Below are 20,079 nucleotides of genomic sequence, written 5' to 3'. Positions count from 1 at the left end.
GAAGAGAAATGTGGCCAAACTAATGAGAATCTGCTTTGAAGTTCCAGATGGGAAAAATTGCAATATGTCTCACATTCAGATTTGTTGCTTTTGGAAAGGTGAAAAAATAGGCAGACTTATCAAAATGAGGTCTTCAACTTTCCATCATTGATTTTGTTGAGGGTAACCTCTCATATTCACCACAAATTTTGGCCTCATAGTGGCAGTTTTTTGTACCATATATAATCAGTGGGCACTGTTGAAGAAAAGCTCTATATAGAATTTTTGAGGGAAATGAGTTTGTAACTACATACAAAATCAACTATTTTTGTTATGAGCCAAGGCTTGGATAGACGACAGTGATTTAAAACCAAGATCCTGGTAGGCTGTCTGGGTTAGTAGCTCTTGATGTTAGTCAGAATTCAGCTGGCTGGCAGTACATTCCTTCTAGTCACTGATGTAGAAGGTACTTGAGTTAAATAATATTACTGAGCCACAATCTCTCCATTTTAGACAACCTTTCACACTATGAGACTGTTCATCCTCTACTCTGCCCTTGATGTTTCCAAAATTTATGAAAGGAAACATGTTCGCTGAATGTTGTCAGAGGACCAGGTGTGGGTACCAGTGATTCAGAAGTGAACTCAGCCCAGTGCCTGCCCTTAAGATGCTTGCAGTCCTCTGAGGAGAGACAAGCAGATCAACTATTATCACATTGTTGGTAAGAACTGCTACATTGTATGTCCAGGATATAAGTGGAACAAAGAGGAGACATGAGCACGGGCTGGGGTGTGACAAGGATAGTCAGCACAGGATCTTTGAAAATCTGTGGTCTGTATATTGAAAAATTAATAGGGGATTTATAGAAGAACAAAAGACGATGCAAGAATAATTAATAACAATATCCAGCACTTGTGGAGTGCTTGCTAGGCATAAGTTACTACACTCAGTACCCTCCATCACCCTATGTTAACTACTACTACTATCTTCACTTTATAGGTTAAAAAAGTAGAGAATGTTGGGAGGGATAAATGATAAACATGACATTCAAACCCATCCATGTTACAAAGGTCTGCTCTTTACCAAGGCTCATACTTGACAGTGGAATGGAGGGGAATCAAGTAAAGGTGACAGGTTATAATTTTCACATTTTGGTGGTATGGGTATATAAGAAAGTAGAGAAGAATCAGAATAATAACTCTACTGAAGAAGTAGCAAGAGGATATGTCAGGTGACATCATCTAAGCTGTACTTCAGAGTATAGATTTTACCTGGAAAACAATGAAGTGTCATTGAAGCATTTTCAGCAGTGTTTTCCACTAGGATCAACTAGAGTTCAGCTAAGTTATTCTACCATTCATGGATGAGCTTCCCCAGATGTGTGGGGACAGATTGGCTGCTGGCTGATTTAGGGTAATCTTGGCTGGGACAAGAATGACCTTACTACTTCCATTCACTGCTTACTCCTCAGCACATAGTCCAGTATGTTCTCATTATGAAGGCAAAGATACAAGGGCACAAGTGGAAATGAACAACCTCTTTTATAAGATTCTGCTTGTGTAACATTTGCTAACATTGTCCAAAGAAAGTCAGATGAATGGGCACAGAATTGAAAGGCAAGAGTTCATCCTTTGCTTCTTGATGGCAAAGGGCAACATTAACAAAGGTGGGACGAATAAATGAAATCAGGAATGCCATTAATCTTCAATAGTTTTTCAAAGTGAGTCTATCAACTTTTACTCCTTCTGGTATTGTTTGAGAGTCATAGATACTACTCTTCTTACCAACAGTCGTTTTGTTTTATTTTGGTTTTTTTTTTTTCACTATTTAAAATTCTTTCTCTTCTCCTTTTCCTTCTTCCCTCCTCTGTCTTCTCCTCTCCATTAGTATTGTTATTATCTTAGTTCTTCTGAGGGATGTATAGATATTTGACATGGTTTTGCATTTACCTAATAACTAAATAATCTAAATGTATTTTCATAGCTTTAGTGGCAATTTAGATGTCCATTTATAATATAAAATGCCTATATAAGTTTTTTCTTTGTTTAGTGGGAGTTTTTGTCCATTCTTCTCCACTGAGTTGTGTGGCATTATTTATAGGTATAAGTTTTATTTATAGGGCTGGATATAAGTTGCTTTTCCCACTTTGGAGAACTTTATACATGCGAAATTTATGTAGACACATGCACGTGCACACACGCAGAGTTCTTCCTCTCTCTTTTTCTGGGTTGAATTTTCATTTTCTTAATGGCTTCTTTGATGACAGAAGTACTGAATAAATTCATTTTGCATTGCATCAGGCATTTTTAGCATTTTGCTCAGCCCTGGTCTGGTAGATATATCTGACCCTGAGTGGAAGAGAGCATCCTTTCTCCATAAAGATTTTGTGGTCCAGGTTAAGAGTCAAGCATAACATTCTTGAAAGGAAGCAACATAAAACCAAATATAAGTTTGAAAAACTGGAGCATTTAAAAACCTAATTTAGAACCATGCTTTTTAGACTAGTTTCTCAAATGTGTAAAATTTACTCATCCTTCTTGAGTTTCAAATTCCTTGAAGAAGGCATTTTGTTAATTCCTTAGACCCAGAACCATGTGAGGCAAAGAAGACAGTTCACTGGTTAAGGTCATGTCCCAGCTTGGGGAGGGGAGGGGGAATACCCCTGTCTTAAAAATGTGTGAGTGAAAGAATAATATTATCTATATCATTCTGTAGTAGTTAAGAAAGAAAGAGAAATACACATAAAGCTATAAAGCTATTTGAAGCTAGGCTGAATGTTTTGACTTAGTATTACAATTTCCCAACAAGTAATATTTAACCTGTTCAAGTATCCTGAGTTTTTCATGAACATTTATACATCTATTTCTTATTGCAGAGCAGGGAGAAAAAACCTCTAGGATAATATTATGGAGAATTTCACACAATGGCAATCTGTTAGGAAAGCCCAATCTGCATTAAGGTGAATGGAACCTGAAAAGAATTGTTGGAAGTCACTTCACAAAGGAAAGCTGCTGTTCACAAGAGGAGAGAATTTGACACCCAGGAACATTCTCACTATATGCACAGCCATCTCACCCTCAGGTATGAGGTTTTTCTTCAAGGCCAATTTCAAAGTGTTATTTTAAATGAAAGTTTTATTCAATCTGTAAGGCATTGAGATTGCAGCAGGTAGAACTCAGAGAGAGAAAAGTCTTCTTGCAATAACACAGGATTTATTCACCCATATCTCTGAGATACGAAAAGGAAATTGTCCATGGGATTATATCATTAACTTGAAGCTACTCCAATCTCGTGGGTTTATTTATTTATTTATTTATTTATGTATTGGTCAGTGTGTTTTTAAGGAATGTCATATTTGGAATAAAAAATATATTGAGAAGATGCGTAAAATTTTCTCTTTGTTAAAAATGGGACTTCAGAGAAATTTGCCTCTTCATGTGGTAGACTGAATAATGACCCCTCCACACACCATTGCCATGTTCTAATGCTCAAAACCTAAGTATATGTGACAATACATATAAAAGAGACTTGCCTGATATACTTAAATAACAGATTTTGAGATGGGGAGATTGTCTAGTCGGCCCCATATAATTAGAAGAGTCCTTATAAGTGGAAGGCAGTAGGTAAGAAAGAGAAGGTTATGTGAGGATGCAAGCAGAGATAGGAGAGATGTGGCCTCCTGATAAGCCAGAAGCTGGAAAAGAAAGGGATGGATTTTACCCTAGAGCTTTCAAAACGAAGCAGCCCTGATCATACTTCAGCCTATAAGACTCCTCTCCAACTTTTGACTTCCAGAAACATAAAAAATTAAATGTGAAATGTTTTAAGCCACTAAATGTTTAGGACTTTGTTACCAGGAATATGAAATTAACATAATGTATAACAAGCTTTATGGATGAGATAAAGAACAGAGTTAATCTCCTCTTCACTTTATCAAAATCTGTAATCCCCCAGCCTAAATCCACCAGTGGAAATAGCAACCAGCTCTCACCAGAGAATTTTGTGCCATAGCTTTCTGTAACTGGATCATAGTAAGAGAGGAAAGGGCTCCAACACCCATGCTGAAAGCTTCTCTGTGACCAGTCTCCTATATATATGTCAGGGAACTCTATTAAGAAATTAAGTTACTACTCAAATAATGAACAGAACTTGAGTCATCCCTATGAATAATGTATGAGTCTTTTTGTATTAGGATATGAGCACATGACCTTCTAGTTCTGAGAGTGGTGGTTATCAGAATTAACGTCCCACCGTAAGTAAATATGACACAGTATATAATACATGAAAAACTTTCCTTCAGGCATTGGACAACACACAGCCCAAGGTGTGACCCTTGAATGAAGAGAAACATATAAGGTAAGCTCCATATTTGTGTGAACTTTGTGCTGGGGAGAATCTCTGAACATGGAGAGACGAAGCCCAAACACAGAGTGGTGATTTTGCTGGGCAGAGGAAACAAAGATAAGAGATTAGATCTGAGATACTCACTGAAATTTTCAGGGAAAGGAGTTGGAGCAGAGGGAATTGTACAGAGAAGTAGACCCAGAAGCCTGTGCCAGGTTCCGTTGCATCTCTGGCTGAACACTAAGCATTGAGTGCATAAGACCAGGTCCTTTGGGATGTGACAGAGAAAAGCTACTGGGAAGCTGTGAACTTATTGTAGATGTAATAGTTCCCACAGTGCTAGGTGATATTAAAATTCCAACCTGCTAGAGTGGAGGGAAATTACTAAGTAATCCAGGCATTTATTTGAAATTCCAGAAAAGCCACATTTTAAAATTAAAGTATAGTTGATTTGTAGTGTTGTACCAATTTATGCTGTACAGCAAAGTGACTCAGTCATACGTATACATAAATTCCTTTTTAAATATTATTTCCCATCATGGTTTATCCCAGGAGATTGGGTAAAGTTCCCTGTGCTATACTCTGGGACCTTATTGTTTATCCATTCTAAATGTAATAGTTTGCATCTACTAACCACAAATGCCCGGTCCATCCCGCTCTATCCCTCCTCCCCTTGGCAACCACCAGTCTGATCTCTATGTCTGTGAGTCTGTTTCTGTTTTTGTGCCATATTGTAGATTCTACCTTTAAGTGATATCATACGTTGTTTGTCCATCTCTATCTGACTGACTTCACTTAGTATGATAATCTCTAGTTTCATCCATGTTGCTATGAAATGGCATTATTTCATTCTCTTTTATGGTTGAGTAGTATCCTATTGATTATATATGTACCACATCTTCTTTTTTTTGTTTGTTTGTTTTTTTTTTTTGCCATTTCTTGGGCCGCTCCTGCAGCATATGGAAGTTCCCAGGCTAGGGGTTGAATCGGAGCTGTAGCCACCAGCCTCTGCCAGAGCCACAGCAACACGCGTCTGCAACCTACGCCACAGCTCACGGCAACACCGGATCCTTAACCCACTGAGCAAGGCCAGGGATCGAACCTGCAACCTCATGGTTCCTAGTCAGATTCGTTAACCATTGAGCCACGATGGGAACTCTGACACATCTTCTTAATCAATTCATCTGTTGATGGACATTTAGGTTGATTCCATGCCTTGGCTATTGTGAATAGTGCTGCTATGAACATGGGGCAGCAAGTATCTTTTTGAATTGTAGTTTTGCGTAGCTATATGCACAAGAATGGGATTGCTGGATTATATGGTAGTTCTATATTTAGTTTTGTGAGGCAACTGCATACTGTTTTCCATAGTGATCGTACCAATTTACCTTCCCATCAACAGTTTTAAGAGGGTTCTCTTTTCTCCCTAACCTCTCCAGCATCTGCTATTTGTAGACTTATTAGAAATATCATTAATGAGGTGCCACCTCACACCATTCTGACTGGTGTGAGGTGGTACCTCCCTGTAATTTTTATTTGCCTTTCTCTAATAATTAGTGATGTTGAACATCTTTTCATGTGCCTAGTGGCCATCCATATGTTTTCTTTGGAGAAATATCTACTTAGGTCTTCTTCCCATTTTTCAATTGAGTCGTTTGATTTTTGTTGTTGAGTTGTATGATTTGTTTGTATACTTTGGAGATGAAGCCCTTGTCAGTTGTCATTTGCAAATATTTTCTCACATTCTCTGTAGGTTGTCTTTTCATGTTGTTTATGGTTGCCTTTGTAGAAAAGCCACATTTTAGGAGGAAGTTTAACTAATCTGATCTAGTGCAGATTAGCCCTACACTAGACCCACCCTAACAAAGCCTAAAATCAAACCTCAGTGATGTCGAAACTAAACCACTATTTAACTGTCTATCAGAACAATACTCAAAAATCTTTAAGGAGGAATTCCCATCATGGTGCATGGTGCAGTGGAAACGAATCTGACTAGGAACCATGAAGTTGCAGGTTGGATTCCCGGCCTCTCTCAGTGGGTCAAGGATCTGGTGTTGTGGCTGTAGTGTAAGTTGGCAGCAACAGCTCCAATTAGACCCCTAGCCTGGGAGCCTCCATATGCCGTGGGCACAGCCCTAAAAAGACAAAAAGACAAAAAAAAAAAAATCTTTAAGGAGATAATTTAATTCAGACTCTCAACGATTTGACATTTGCAATGTTTGAATGGCTGTCTGGAAACTTCACCATTATAGGTTCCTTTCAAGAAATAACTTACCACTGCAACCAGGCCAGTTAGCTGGGAGCCTCTGGCTGCAGCACTTTCATGATCCATCTTAGCTTAGGAGCCAAAACTCTTGTAGGTCAGCCTTTAGCTGCTAGAAGGCTCTCAAATAAATTCTTGGGTTTGTAAGTTATGTCTTTCCACTCTGGCTAGTTGGAATTCTATTATCTGTCAGCACTGTGTGACCTCTGCATCCTCCAGAATCCCCATTTCTACTAGAACCATCTACTCATGATTAAATTCTTACTTTTCATCACTTTGGATATCAGATAATTTCCAAGTATAGCTTCTTCTTCTTCCCTAGTGTCTTATCTTTCTGACTACTTCTCTTGACACACAAAACTTCAGTTTATATAATCTTGCAGTTTGCACTGTCATTATTTCTTCCCTAGATTATTGTGGAACATCATCCCTGTACTTTTAAAAGTGCCTGGTGCTGTTTTGTATTCTAGGAAACTGGGACTTTTCTAGTTACCTTCATCCAACATTGTCTTAGGAATATTTCAAACACAAAAACAATTTAAAAATTCTGCAGTGAATACCCAGTTATCTACTGCCAATATTATTTAATTATTATTTTATAGTACTTCTTGAAGATTCATCTATCCATCTTCTGAGCCATCATTTTTTTGTTACATTTCAATATAAATTCCAGATATCAGTAATTATATCTGAATGTCATATTTAATGCATATCATTAATTAGAGAATGATATTTTTCAGTTGCTTTTTTCCTTAAGACTCAAAATTTAGGTACAATAAGGTGTACACATTTTGTACTTTTTAATTACATCATGGAATATCTGTAGTTTATGCAGGTGATGGGGAAAATAATAGCAGAAGAAATAAGCAAAAATAATGATTTTTCCTTTATACAAAAATCATAGTTCACAAATACACATGAAAGGACCTACATGAAATTATTTGAAATAGTTACAAAAATATTAGCTATAATTTGGGATGGTAAATTTAAGGAGGGTTTTAAATAAGTTTACTTAAGTGACTATTTCTTGTTATTTTTGTTAGCGTGTAACATAAAATTTTTTTGTTTTTTGTCTTTTTGCCTTTTTTCCAGCTGATCCCATGGCATACAGAGGTTCCCAGGCTAGGGGTCTAATCGAAGCTATAGCCACTGGCCTACGCCAGAGCCACAGCTACATGGGATCCAAGCCATGTCTGTGACCCACACCACAGCTCACGGAAATGTCGGATCCTTAACCCACTGAGCAAAGCCAGGGATTGAACCCTCAATCTCATGGTTCCTAGTCGTATTCGTCAATGACTGCGCCACGACGGGAACCCCTAGAGTCTAACTTATAAAAATTTTTAGCAGTAAATTAAAACAAGAGGTATTGATCATACCTACTTGAAGGAAATGAATATGAAGATTGGAAACACAGAAACTGGGAATTTAACAAAGACCTTAGGATGAGGGATATGGGATGGGAGAAATGATTTGCTTTTAAATCCAGGAAATCATATGAATGACCAATTAATACATGCTACTTTAGTTTTATTAATTTACTTTTAGTCTACTTACTTTGGCACTGCATGTTAAATATTTGAAAGATGATATAAGCAAAAAATACAAAATTATAAATATCTAGATGTAAAATAGAGGGGTTTCTCAACTATGTTTAATTATATTGCTACTATTGATATTACCATCATTGTTGTTACTAGTACTGGGACTTTTATTTGCCAGCATTTGTTGAATCTTTTAATTTTTCAACTCTCTGTACCAAATAGATCTATAAATATTATCTATAGGTTAATTCAATAGATAAGAGAGAGCTCTATACACCTCACATTTTTAAACCCTGTTTTATTAATAGGTTGCTTAATTTATGTTAAGTTACAACTAAATAATGCTGCCTTTCAAGTAGCATACGCACTGTTAAAACTCAAAAGATTTGGATATAATCACAGGTACTAAGAAATTAAGCTGCCAGATATTCTAGATAAGTTTATCTCATAATTAAAACCCAAGAATTCCCAAGAATTGCCCTTCTCAGTTGATAGTAAAATTGAGGGAGAAAAGTTGTTCAGTTCTGAGAGCAATGGCTTTTCCCCTGCCCCAGCCTGCCTCCCCAGTTCATCCATAGAAAACCCACATTTTTCTTCTAATAAGAATATTATTACATGCCCAGGTAGTCCAGAGAACCCTGTAGATTAGATCATAGTAAATGCCTGCTCTTTTCTTAAACTTGAGAGCACTCCCATTTACCTTTGCCTTTAAGAGAGAATCAGAAAGGGACCCATAGTAAGAGAAAAGTTCCTTGGAAAGAAGTATGGCTTTTTCTATTTTTTAAATAGCAATAATTGCTTTTAAATAATTATGAAAGTAATTGACATTTAAACCATTTGAAAAACACAAAACAAAACACGGAGAAGAAAATAAAAATTATTATAATATCCTCACACAGAGATGAATGCCTTATGGTATAAATATTTCTGGTTCTGAATATATGCATATCAAATAATGGGCATTTATATGATATGCAATGACATATAATAATACATATACTCTCCAGCTAGCTAACTAACAGTTTTAAAGAAAAATAGCATAACTTAAATTATCAGTAGGAGTTATTATCGTGGATTACTTTGAATTTCATTGAAAGAGTGTTGTCCTATAATTTGTGTACATTTTTTTCAGACAATTTTTTTTAGATTAGTTTTAGGTTTACAGCAAAATTGATAGGGAGATATAGGGATTTCCCATACACTCCCTACCCCTAAACATGCGTAGCTTCTCCCATTATCAACATCACTCACAAAAACGGTACTTTTTTTTTTTTTTTTTAACAAAGGATGGAACTGTAGTCACACATCATACTTACCTAAACTCCATAGCTTACCTTAGGATTCTCTCTTGGTGTTGTATATTCTATGGGTTTGGATAAATGTAAAATGACATATATCCGCATTATAATACCATACAGGGTGTTTGCACTGCCTTCAAAATTCTCTGTGCCCTGCCTATTCATTTCTTCCTATGCCTCCAGCTGGCAAATATTCATCTTTTATTGTCTCCATAGCTTTACCTTTTCCAGAATGTCATATAGTTGGAATCATAGAATATAGCCTTTTCAGGTTGGCCTCTTTAATTTTTTCCTCCATATATTTTCATAGCTTGATATCTCATTTCTTTATAGCTCTGATTAATATCACTTCCAATATGTATGTATATTCAGGGAAGAAACTTCAACAATGGTATTTATTTTAACAGAACACATTAATAATAAATGTGGGCATTTAAATCAACATATCTTAGTGAAAACTTGTATTAAATATATTTGCTTGTCATATTTTTAAATGTTAATCTATTATAATATTTATTTTTCCATATTGATGGTAGGAGCTATTTGTATATTTAGTACAACTCTTTTCTCTCATTTATATTTCAAATATTTTTATCTGATTATTTTAACATTTGTGTTGGTAAAAGACATTGTTTTTCTTTGCTTATGTATTTGTTTTAAGGGTGGAGAGTGATACAATAATTCTTTCCAAAAGAATGTTTACAACCATATCTACAACACAAAAATTCAAAATTCACTTGCCCACATCACTATCTTATTACAGAATTCATAGAGTTGAATTGGTGTTTGATTGTTTTCACCCTTCAATCAGGCATATCTGTTTCACAATTTAAAGTTTTCTCTGCCCAACATTTAAAGAGGTTGGTGTTCTTGCATGCCAAAAAGTAAGTCTATAGGAAGAGTGCCTATAAAGTTTCTTTCAAGGTGCTTAGCGAGATAGGCTTTGGAGAAATAGAAAATTTGATCTATATTGATTCTATGTCCTTTGAGAAACAGGCAGCTTGGGCTTGATTAATGAGCATTTCCCATCTCATTTATGTCCCAAATCCCTGAAATTGACATCTGAAAATTCTTGTATATTGTTCCAGAGTAAATTATGTTCAGTACCTTCTCCAATTGTGGTATCTCCTTGCCTCCAAATGGCCAGAAGCTGTATTCTTAGCCATGTAAGAAACAGCCAGTTTGGGAAGAAGGGAAGGAAACAAAAACAAAACAAAGCAAATCAATCAAACAAACAAAAAACACTGAAATATGATAACTATGTTCTGTATCTTAGATTGCATCTGTATTGAACTGTTTTTGAGATAATTTTTCTTGCATCCCTAGACTCCCAAGGGGTTTTTGTTTTGCTTTGTTTTTAATATTTAAAATAGAGTAGCAATATCAGTATTTGTTAATCAAAAGGTGACTGAAGATTTTGTGTCATTACTCTGAAATTAAAAGTGCATGTTCTGGAGTTCCCATCATGGTGCAGCAGAAACGAAACTGACTAGGAACCATGAGGTTGCAAGTTCAGTCCCTGCCCTCGCCCAATAGCTTAAGAATCTGGCATCGCCATGAGCTATGGTGTAGGTCACAGATGCAGCTTGGATCTGATATTGCTGTGACTGTGGTATAAGTCATTGGCTACAGCTCCAATTAGACCCCTAATCTGGGAACCTCCACATGCCACAGGTACAGCCCTAAAAAGTAAAAAAAAAAAAAAGTGCATGTTCTATTTCATGAATTTATTCCCCAGCATCCACAGTGATATCTACAATTGAGAATATCAGAAATGTAAGGTATCTTAAAGATATGTTAATGAAATGACTTCTATAAAAAGAATATACATTAATATCATCTGGGAATATTCTTTTTTTTTTTCAAAATACACACATCAGCCTTATCTTCTAGAACAAAGATTGATAAAAACTCTGTAAAGGGTCAGCTATTAAATATAGGCTTTGCAGTCCATTCAGTCTTCATAGCAATGACTCACTTTTGCTATTCTAGACAAAAAGCAGCCATAGATAATACCTAAACAATGAGGGTAGCTGTGTTCCAATAAAACTTTATTTGTGGAAACAGATGGTTGTCCAAATTTGGCCCAGGGCTGCAGTTTGCTGAGCTCTGCTTTACCAGGTCAATTTGATGTGTTAGTAATTTAACTGACCGATCGAAAAACAACATCATTTGTCTTCAGAGGATGATTTTAGAAACCAGAGTCTCTGATGCATCACCCACAATGTCTTGAATAAATTTAAAAAATCCTGGACATGAGAAGAAAACAGAATATATCAGCACAGTGAAGAGGAACAATACTCTAAAGTAAGAGATTCACAAATTGCTCAAATGTTGAAATGAACAAATCTTTTAAACTAACTTTGATAAAGGAGTTAAAAGCACATTGGAAACGATGAATGTATGGGTAAAGGAGTTTAGGGGAGATAATGAAACACAAAAAAAGAATAAAATTTAATTAGCACTAAAACTACATGAAATGAAGAATAAACATAAAGATCAGACAACAGGGAACCAAGTCAGACTTGGGTAAAAGTGAGGTGGGCATACCCAACAGAGGAGACAAATTAAACAAATTCATGACAACATTTGAAAGAAGTCTATGTGATAAAAACTGCACAGAAATGGAGTGACATCCACTATCATGCAAGAATTCAGTGGTGGAGCTTGTTTTCAAGGTCAGTATTCTTTCCACATCTTCCTCCCTGGTTTTAAGTATCCCAGTTCTGCCTAACACCCAGCTACAAGCCTCTTGAATGGAATACTTGTCTGATTAATTGCCCTCTGAATAGGTGCTCAGAGCAAATGATCATCCTCACTTTATATTTGCAGCCACATTTGTTTTTTTATTCATTGTCGCAAATTAAAACAGTTATGATCATGGTAATAACATCATTTGAATAATCAAATGCAGTTGAAAAGTAAATGCACCAATTTAGGCTGGACATGAGCTATTGTAATGTGTACTTACGTTTAATATCCGTTATGTTTCCCTGGATACCTTGATGGACTGAGCTCTGCAATTTAGTTGTATAGGCAAATTTTCTTGAGAGAGAACAATCAACTTGTAAACTGATGATTATAAACAAATTATGCTAGGGCTCAGGTAATGAAGGATGGGCAATTATAATTGCATTCAAACTATTATCATTTGCAGAGCTATATTGGGATAGTGTCAGTAGATATGAAATAAACTGGATTTAACAAAGCAAATCTGTTCTTTTGTGCATTTCCTATAGTCTTGCTGGATACCACAGTATATTATAAAGTGTTGATGTTTCTGTTTTGGCTGCTTTATAAAATCTCATATTAGTTGAAGGTAGTGTCTGCTAAAACTTTTTAAGTTTTCTGTATAGAAAAGGCACAGTGTGTTTGGAAGGTGGAACTCCAAGATTCCTTTTAAAGAAAACTATGCATTATCAAAGACATTGCTTTCATCTACATTGTATATTTATTTGAGATCCTTTGGAACTGAAGAGCAGAGTGTGACATGCTGTAGTTGCAGCTCTCCAGATTACCCTGTAGGTGTTGCAAGTTTTGGAGACCAGTTTACTCTCCCTCTGACGGTAATTGAGCTGAATGTATAAACACACTCCAAATGATTAAACCAGGGGTGGCACCTGGGTCTATAAGGATTTTCACCAGTAATAAAGGACTCAACACTCTCTTTCCAGGCATTATTGTTCTGTGTAGAAAACAATAGATCAAATCGGTCTACATTTATTTTCCCTGCAAGACCTATTACACATTTGAAAATAAGTATATGGCAGTAACTAATTTACTGTCTAATTACTGTATACAGTGAAGATATTCAACTTGAGGCTATTAGAGTAACAATTCTGCAAATTGCATTTGTTTATTGAATTTATTTATATATAATTGCTAAAAGTTGGTCTTAGCAATTACAATAGATGGTCTTAGCTAAAGCTAATTAAAGCTCATGGGCCTCTTAGAAAGGGTGTGTCCCTTCATGTAACCAAGCCATCCCTGTGGATGGAAAGGATGGACCACCCTATAGATTCTTGATATAAATAACAAACTGAAACAATTATACATTGTCCACAAATAAACCCTTATATGCTCTACCTGTTAAGTAAGAGGGATAAAATAATAATTGAAGTTTAAATATTTGGCATTCCATTTTTCTAGACGATCCCTCAGAACAAAAGCATCTTTGTGCCTGGGCTAATTGATAATAAACCCACACAATTAACCATATCCATATGAGTATCTAAGTCCATATCCTTAAGAGATAGAAACCAAAATTAGTGATTATTATCAATATATGTTATTATGTACCTGGCACCAAGCTGAGCATCTTAACAAACATAAACCTATTTGATTTTTACAATGGCCCTATGACAGAATTATTACTGTTTTTCCCAATTTTATCAATGAGGAAACTGAAACTTATACATATTATTAAATAATTCAGTTGCTCAATAAAGTAAGGGAGATTAGAGTACCAATGTCAAAATCCATAGTTTAATGCATAGATCTGAAAACTAGACTGAGGGTCAAATCTGGCCCACTGCCTATTTTTGTATGGCCTATGAGCTATTTTTAACTGACAAAGAAATCCAAGATGTTCAATATTTCCTTAGCCATGAAAGTTATACTAAATTTAAATGTAAATGCCCACGAATAAAGTTTTATTGCAATACAGCTAGACTCATTATGTATTTTCCATGCCCATTTCCCACTACAGTGGGATAGTTGAGTAGTTGCAACAAAGACCATAGGGGTGCTCTCATCACTTTGCACTGCTGCTTAGAACACTACACCTCGGAGTTCCCGTCGTGGCGCAGTGGTTAACGAATCCGACTAGGAACCATGAGGTTGCGGGTTCGGTCCCTGCCCTTGCTCAGTGGGTTAACGATCCGGCGTTGCCGTGAGCTGTGGTGTAGGTTGCAGACGCGGCTCGGATCCCGAGTTGGCCGGTGGCTACAGCTCCGATTCAACCCCTAGCCTGGGAACCTCCATATGCCTTGGGAGCGGCCCAAAGAAATAGCAACAACAACAACAACAAAAAGACAAAAAAAAAAAAAAAAAAAAAAAAAGAAAAAAAGAAAAGAAAATGCTTCTGCTGCCAAAATTAAAAAAAAAAAAAAAGAACACTACACCTTGAGTGATGCAGTTATAACTTCAGCGTTTTGGCACCTCACATATGACACTAACATATGCATAAAATATCAAAATATTTTATTCATTTTTTATTACTAGTGCATAATCAACAATGTTAAAATAGCAAGAAGAATAAAAAATAATGTGATTTAAAGGCACAATAGAATGTGTATAGTTTGTTACTGAATTAGAAGTTGAAATACTGCATTTATTATGTGATGGCATTATAGCTATTTTAAAAGAATTCAGTATACATTGACTAGCAAACTAAGCACTCATCACAATATCCCTACATATAGGAAAGCAATGTTTATAAAAAAAAAAAAAGAAAATTTAAAGCATCTCCTCATGGCAGATTTTCTTCACAAAATTAAAAATAATATTACAACTAAAGTGTTTGAGTGATTCATTTGTTAGCCAAGAAAAAAAGTTTGGCAATTTTGGATTAATTATACCATCTTTGATTTCAACAGCAAAAGAATGTGTCCAGAGAGAAATAAAAACTATTAAAAAATGATTTGCTTCCTGTAAAAAATAAAACTGAAGAGTTGTGGATATTAGGAGCAATTCAGTAGTCAATTAAAAATAAACTGGATGATTTTAAGTTGTTTTCATTGACTACCGGTGAGTTAACAGATTTTCTTATTTCCAGGAGTCAATACTGAGTTTGAAGTGATTAAAGGATTACCTTTTATGAAAAGCCTGTATGGAATAACTACAGGTAAGAATATTTTCAAAGAAATTGACAAAATGCTAATTCATTAAAACCTGAATTGGAATCTGCTATGATGTGTTATAACTGATGATGGAAAAAGTTTGGGTGAAGCATCATAGAAAGATTCAGTTGGACAGACATACAAAGTTTATATAAATGTAAGTTATTTAAAGTTATGTTTATTATATTATTCATCAGCATATACTGTGTGGAAAATATTTTAATCTATTGTGTCAATAATATCAGTGGTGAATTTCATCAGCTCTAGTGGATTTAACATTGTCATTCCATGAATTTTTATCAGAAATAGAAGCTGAATATCTTTAATTTGGCTTTACTGCAAGAAGGTTAATGGTTTACAGTGGTGAAGTTTTATTGTGCTTTTTGATGTTAGAACCAAAATTTAACATTTTTAAACAAGCAATGGGCCAGATTTGACCTCAGTCTGGTTTTCAGTTCCCTGGTTTAGAATATGGATTTTGATGTTGATACTCTTGTCACAGTCATTATTTTTAAACATGGACTGACTTTAGAAACTAGCTTCTTAGAGAATCAATATAAAATTTCAAGGTAAAAGATAACATATATACAACTTATATTGGTTTAAAGTCTATTCCATAAAAACGAGTGTTATTTGAAATACAATTAGTGTCAACAGTCTTATAACCTTCTCATGCTGACAAGAGTTAAAACAGTAACATTATCATTATCACACAGATTTTCAGTACTTAGTCTAAAAATTTCCAAGCTTCCACTGTAGTTCCAACAGTGTGTTTCAAATCTCACTCGAAGTGAAATATCTTTTTCTATATTTCAAAATCAATTTAACCATGAAACTGAATAGCTTCCACCTAACCTTCAGTTGGAAATGATTAATCTGCAATATTATGACAGGAAAATATCAAGAGAAAAATCAAATAGAATTCTTTAAATGCCTTCTAAGCAAAAAAAAAAAAAAAAAAAAAAAAAAAAAAGCCCTTGATTCAAACTGTATAAAGAGTGACATTATCAAAGTGGCAGAGTAAAAGACACCAGCCTCTGCTCCTTAACAAATGTGGACAATTAGTCATTCATTGAAAACAAAACAAAACCAAGAAAAAGCTCAGGAATCTACTTAGGAAACTTTAGCAACATAATGGAACAAAAAACCTGAGAATAACCACACAAAAAGTGAAAGAAGAGCAGCTTCATTTTGCCTGCATCATTTCATCCCCCAGGCAGCACTGCTCAATATCAAGAGGAAACTTTCCAGCTTGAAGGAGTTCCTCAGACCTGGAAAAAGAAAATGAAGTGAGTGACCAGTTTCTCCAGTCTTTTTGTGCACCAAACAAAAGATCTGCTTTAGTTTCACCCCATCCAGACACCCACCAAATCTGAGATATTGAGACATGTCTAGCAACAAAAAGAGTAGAGCAGGGGCTATTGTATGAGCCATACAGCAGAAGCTGGATGGTTTCCAATGGTGAGCTCTGTAGGAAATTTCAGTAGCTTTTACCACCAAAGAAACCAATGGGCAGCAAAGCATAGTGGACCCACTGCAGATTTCACCATGCTTTGTCCTATATGTATTCATGTTCACAAACATCAGTTATTCAGTTCCCTCTCAACTTTATCCTTGCCACCCCCATCAGAGCTAGGGATTCACACTGGCTTCTGTGGCTGCATGGGTGCAAGATGCCAGCCTAGACCCCAATGGTGGGTTCCCACTATTATGTACACTCTTGGTACTAGCCCCTCAAACTCTATAGCTGTACACCATCAGTTTGACCTCCATCACCAGCCTCTACTGTGGTACACATACTCATGGCAAGATCTTACTAGTACAAGGTGCATACCAACATTCCAGGCCCTCACAGCTGCTTGTGTGCCCAGATTCAGCCCTATCTCCAGTTATTGGCCTACAGCACCAGTTTCACCTGCAGCTAGCACCCCTAGGTGTGCATATTCATGCCTTTGGCTCAACTCTCAACATTGGCCTCCACTGGCCTGTGCCTGTGGAAAGACCCTGCAGCCATGGTACTGCACACCAACATCTAAGGCCCCACAGCTATTCATTGGCCTACCTCAGGGCCAGTATCCTATCACTGCCTTCACTTACTGGTTCACCTATAGCTGGGCCGTCTATATATGCACCTGCAACTCTCCAGCACAGCTCCTGTCATAAGCCTCCACTATAGTCTGTGAACCCAAGGCAAGACCCTCAACCACATGTATGCACACAATCAGCCCTGGCTTTCATAGCTACCATTGCACCAGCAGTTGGCCATAGCTCTTGCTGATGTCCCTGATCTCCATGGTCATATGAGTGTTTGCAACAGGCCCCTGCCACTACACAGACACTTGCAGTTGGCTCCCACAGCCAAGGTGTGCACACAACTGACTCTAGCAACCACCTCTGCCTGGCCTGCTCTCAAGCCACTGGAGCCAGAGTGCTTCATTCAAAAATGGCAATACTCTTGAGGACAGCACCCCAGATGTACTGATTCATCAAAGATATATTTGGCTCTCTCAGAGACATTCCTTGTAGTGGAGTTTGATTAATGGCTAGGGTACTCTTTTCTGGTGATACAACATGAGAATTCCTGGGCAAATAAGACATTGGAGTAGAAAGAGGAATGTAGAGCCAATGCTTAATTCCACCTGCTCTGTCATCCTGAGTCAAGGGTTTGTGGTTTCTGAGACAAGGTCAGGTTGGTATCTCCACAAGGTGTTCACTGGGAGCTAAATAATATTAAGAACTACTTGTATTGTGCTTTGAAATTCAATGCTACAGGCACCACGCCTTACCTTCCCAAAATAATTTTGATTGTCTCACCAGGCAGTGCAAGCAGATGAACCCAACTCCTACCCACTAGATCCCATTTGTTCTGATCATACTTCTTTGTTAAATAGAATCTTTTCCATCTACATGTCTCAGAACTTCTCATTTTGGCACCAAATTCTGGCTGGAGAGGTTATGCAAACTCAGCATCCCAAACCAGATGGCCATTCTACTATTAGGAGATAGGAGTTTTTCCAAATTTATCTATTTTCCTTTTATTCCCATCAGTCTATAAAGTAACCTACCGTAGAATTTTAATGCATGAGTTGTAAGGAGAATAGAGAAGTGAATGTCAATATTTCCTCTAGAGAGAAGCTTATGATTTTATTAAAATTAGCATTCATTTCTATACATTACACAGTTAGAAAATGATTCAAGAAATTGTCATATCATGTAATAAAGAAAACACTTTTGCAATTCACATCTTCTGCAACTCACTTACTAACAAGAGTGTATCCTGACCCATTCACAGTTGACTGGAAGAGTAGGGGATATTTGAACTAAACTGAGATAGTAAAAAGTTCTTCTCCACTACACTGAAATTTCTCTGAGTTTCTATTGGACACTTGTACTGAAAGGATATGGAAAGGCTAAGGCTAAGTCATGAACATAGTGTAACAGAGAAAACGTGTGAGAAAACTGAATAAAGAAAATGTACAGAAGAAGGTTCATATGGCGAGGGGAACCAAGAAAGGAGACAGAGGAAGGGGGAGAGAGAGAGAGAGAAGCATCCTTAGTTCCTAAAAGTTTTTCTCCATTGTGTATTCTTGCCTCTATTGTAAATTAGTTGACCATAAGTGCATGGGTTTATTTCTGGGCTTTCTTTCCTGTACCATTGATCTGTATTTCTGTTTTTTTTTGTTTTTTTTTTTCCCCTGTTGCCATACTGTTTTGATAGCTGTAGCATTGTAGTATAGTCTGGAGGTGGGGAGCCTGGTTCCTCCAGTTCAATTTTTATTTCCAGGATTTGCTTTGGCTATTTGTTTCTCTTTTTGTTTTTGGTGTTTTGTTTTGTTTTGAAAACAAATGAAATTAGAATACTTTCTATACCATACATAAAAATAAACTCAAAATGGATTAAAGACCTAAATATAAGACAAGATACTATAAAATTCTTAGAGGAAAACACAGGCAGAACTCTCTCTGATGTAAACCACAGTAATACCTTTTTAGATCCACCTGCTAGAGTAATGAAAATAAAAACAAAAATAAACCAATGGGACCTAATTATACTTAAAAGCTTTTGCGCAGCAAAATAAATCATGAACAAAATGAAAAGACAACCCACAGAATGGGAGAAAATATTTGCAAATGAAGCGATGGACAAGGAATCAATCTCCAAAATATATAAACAACTCATGCAGCTCAATATCAAACAAATAACCCAATTGAAAAATTTTCAGAAGATCTACATAAACATTTCTCTGGAGATGACAGCCAAAAACAAACAAACAAACAAAAAACAAAAACCCAAAACACACGTACATGAGAATATGCTCAAGATCTCTAATTATTAAAGAAATGCATATAAAAACTACTATGAGGTACCACTTTACACCAGCCAGAATGGCCATCATCAAAAAATCTACAAACAATAAATGCTGGAGAGAGTGCAGAGAAAAGGTAACTCTCCTACACTGTTGATAGGAATGTAAATTGGTACCACTACTATGGAAAACAGTACGGAGTTTCCTCAAAAAAAAAAACCTAAAAATTGAACTACTGTATGATCCAGCAATTCCAATCCTGGGAATGTAGCCAGAGAAAACCATAATTCCAAAATATACATGCTCTTTGATGTCCATTACAGCACTACGTACAATAGCCAACACATGAAAACCACTTAAATGTCCATCGACAGTTGAATGGATTAAGAAGATGTGGTACCTAAAATCAAGAGAATACTGCTCAACCATAAAAAATGAAATAATGTCATTTGTAGCAACATGGATGGACCTAGAGATTATCATACTAAGTGAAGTAAGTCAGAC

General features: G+C 36.2%; 1 protein-coding gene across 1 annotated transcript in view; it reads left to right on the top strand.

Moving 5' to 3' along the window:
• Positions 1-19,557, top strand: part of LOC146397047 (uncharacterized) — a 453,627-nt gene extending 434,070 nt beyond the window's left edge. The window contains exons 5-8 of the mRNA XM_084997501.1: positions 2,855-3,060; positions 4,280-4,335; positions 15,205-15,273; positions 16,485-19,557. The gene's annotated coding sequence lies outside the window, so the exon portion shown is untranslated. The remainder of the gene's footprint in view (positions 1-2,854; positions 3,061-4,279; positions 4,336-15,204; positions 15,274-16,484) is intronic.
• The last annotated feature ends 522 nt before the right edge of the window (positions 19,558-20,079 follow it).

Source organism: Sus scrofa, chromosome 14, assembly GCF_054392235.1.
Source record: "Sus scrofa isolate SSC_HxYL_T2T_F1_AM1 chromosome 14, Sscrofa_HxYL_maternal_Yorkshire_Landrace_v2.0, whole genome shotgun sequence".
NCBI lineage: Eukaryota > Metazoa > Chordata > Mammalia > Artiodactyla > Suidae > Sus > Sus scrofa.
This window is presented reverse-complemented; position numbering and strand designations above follow the sequence as displayed.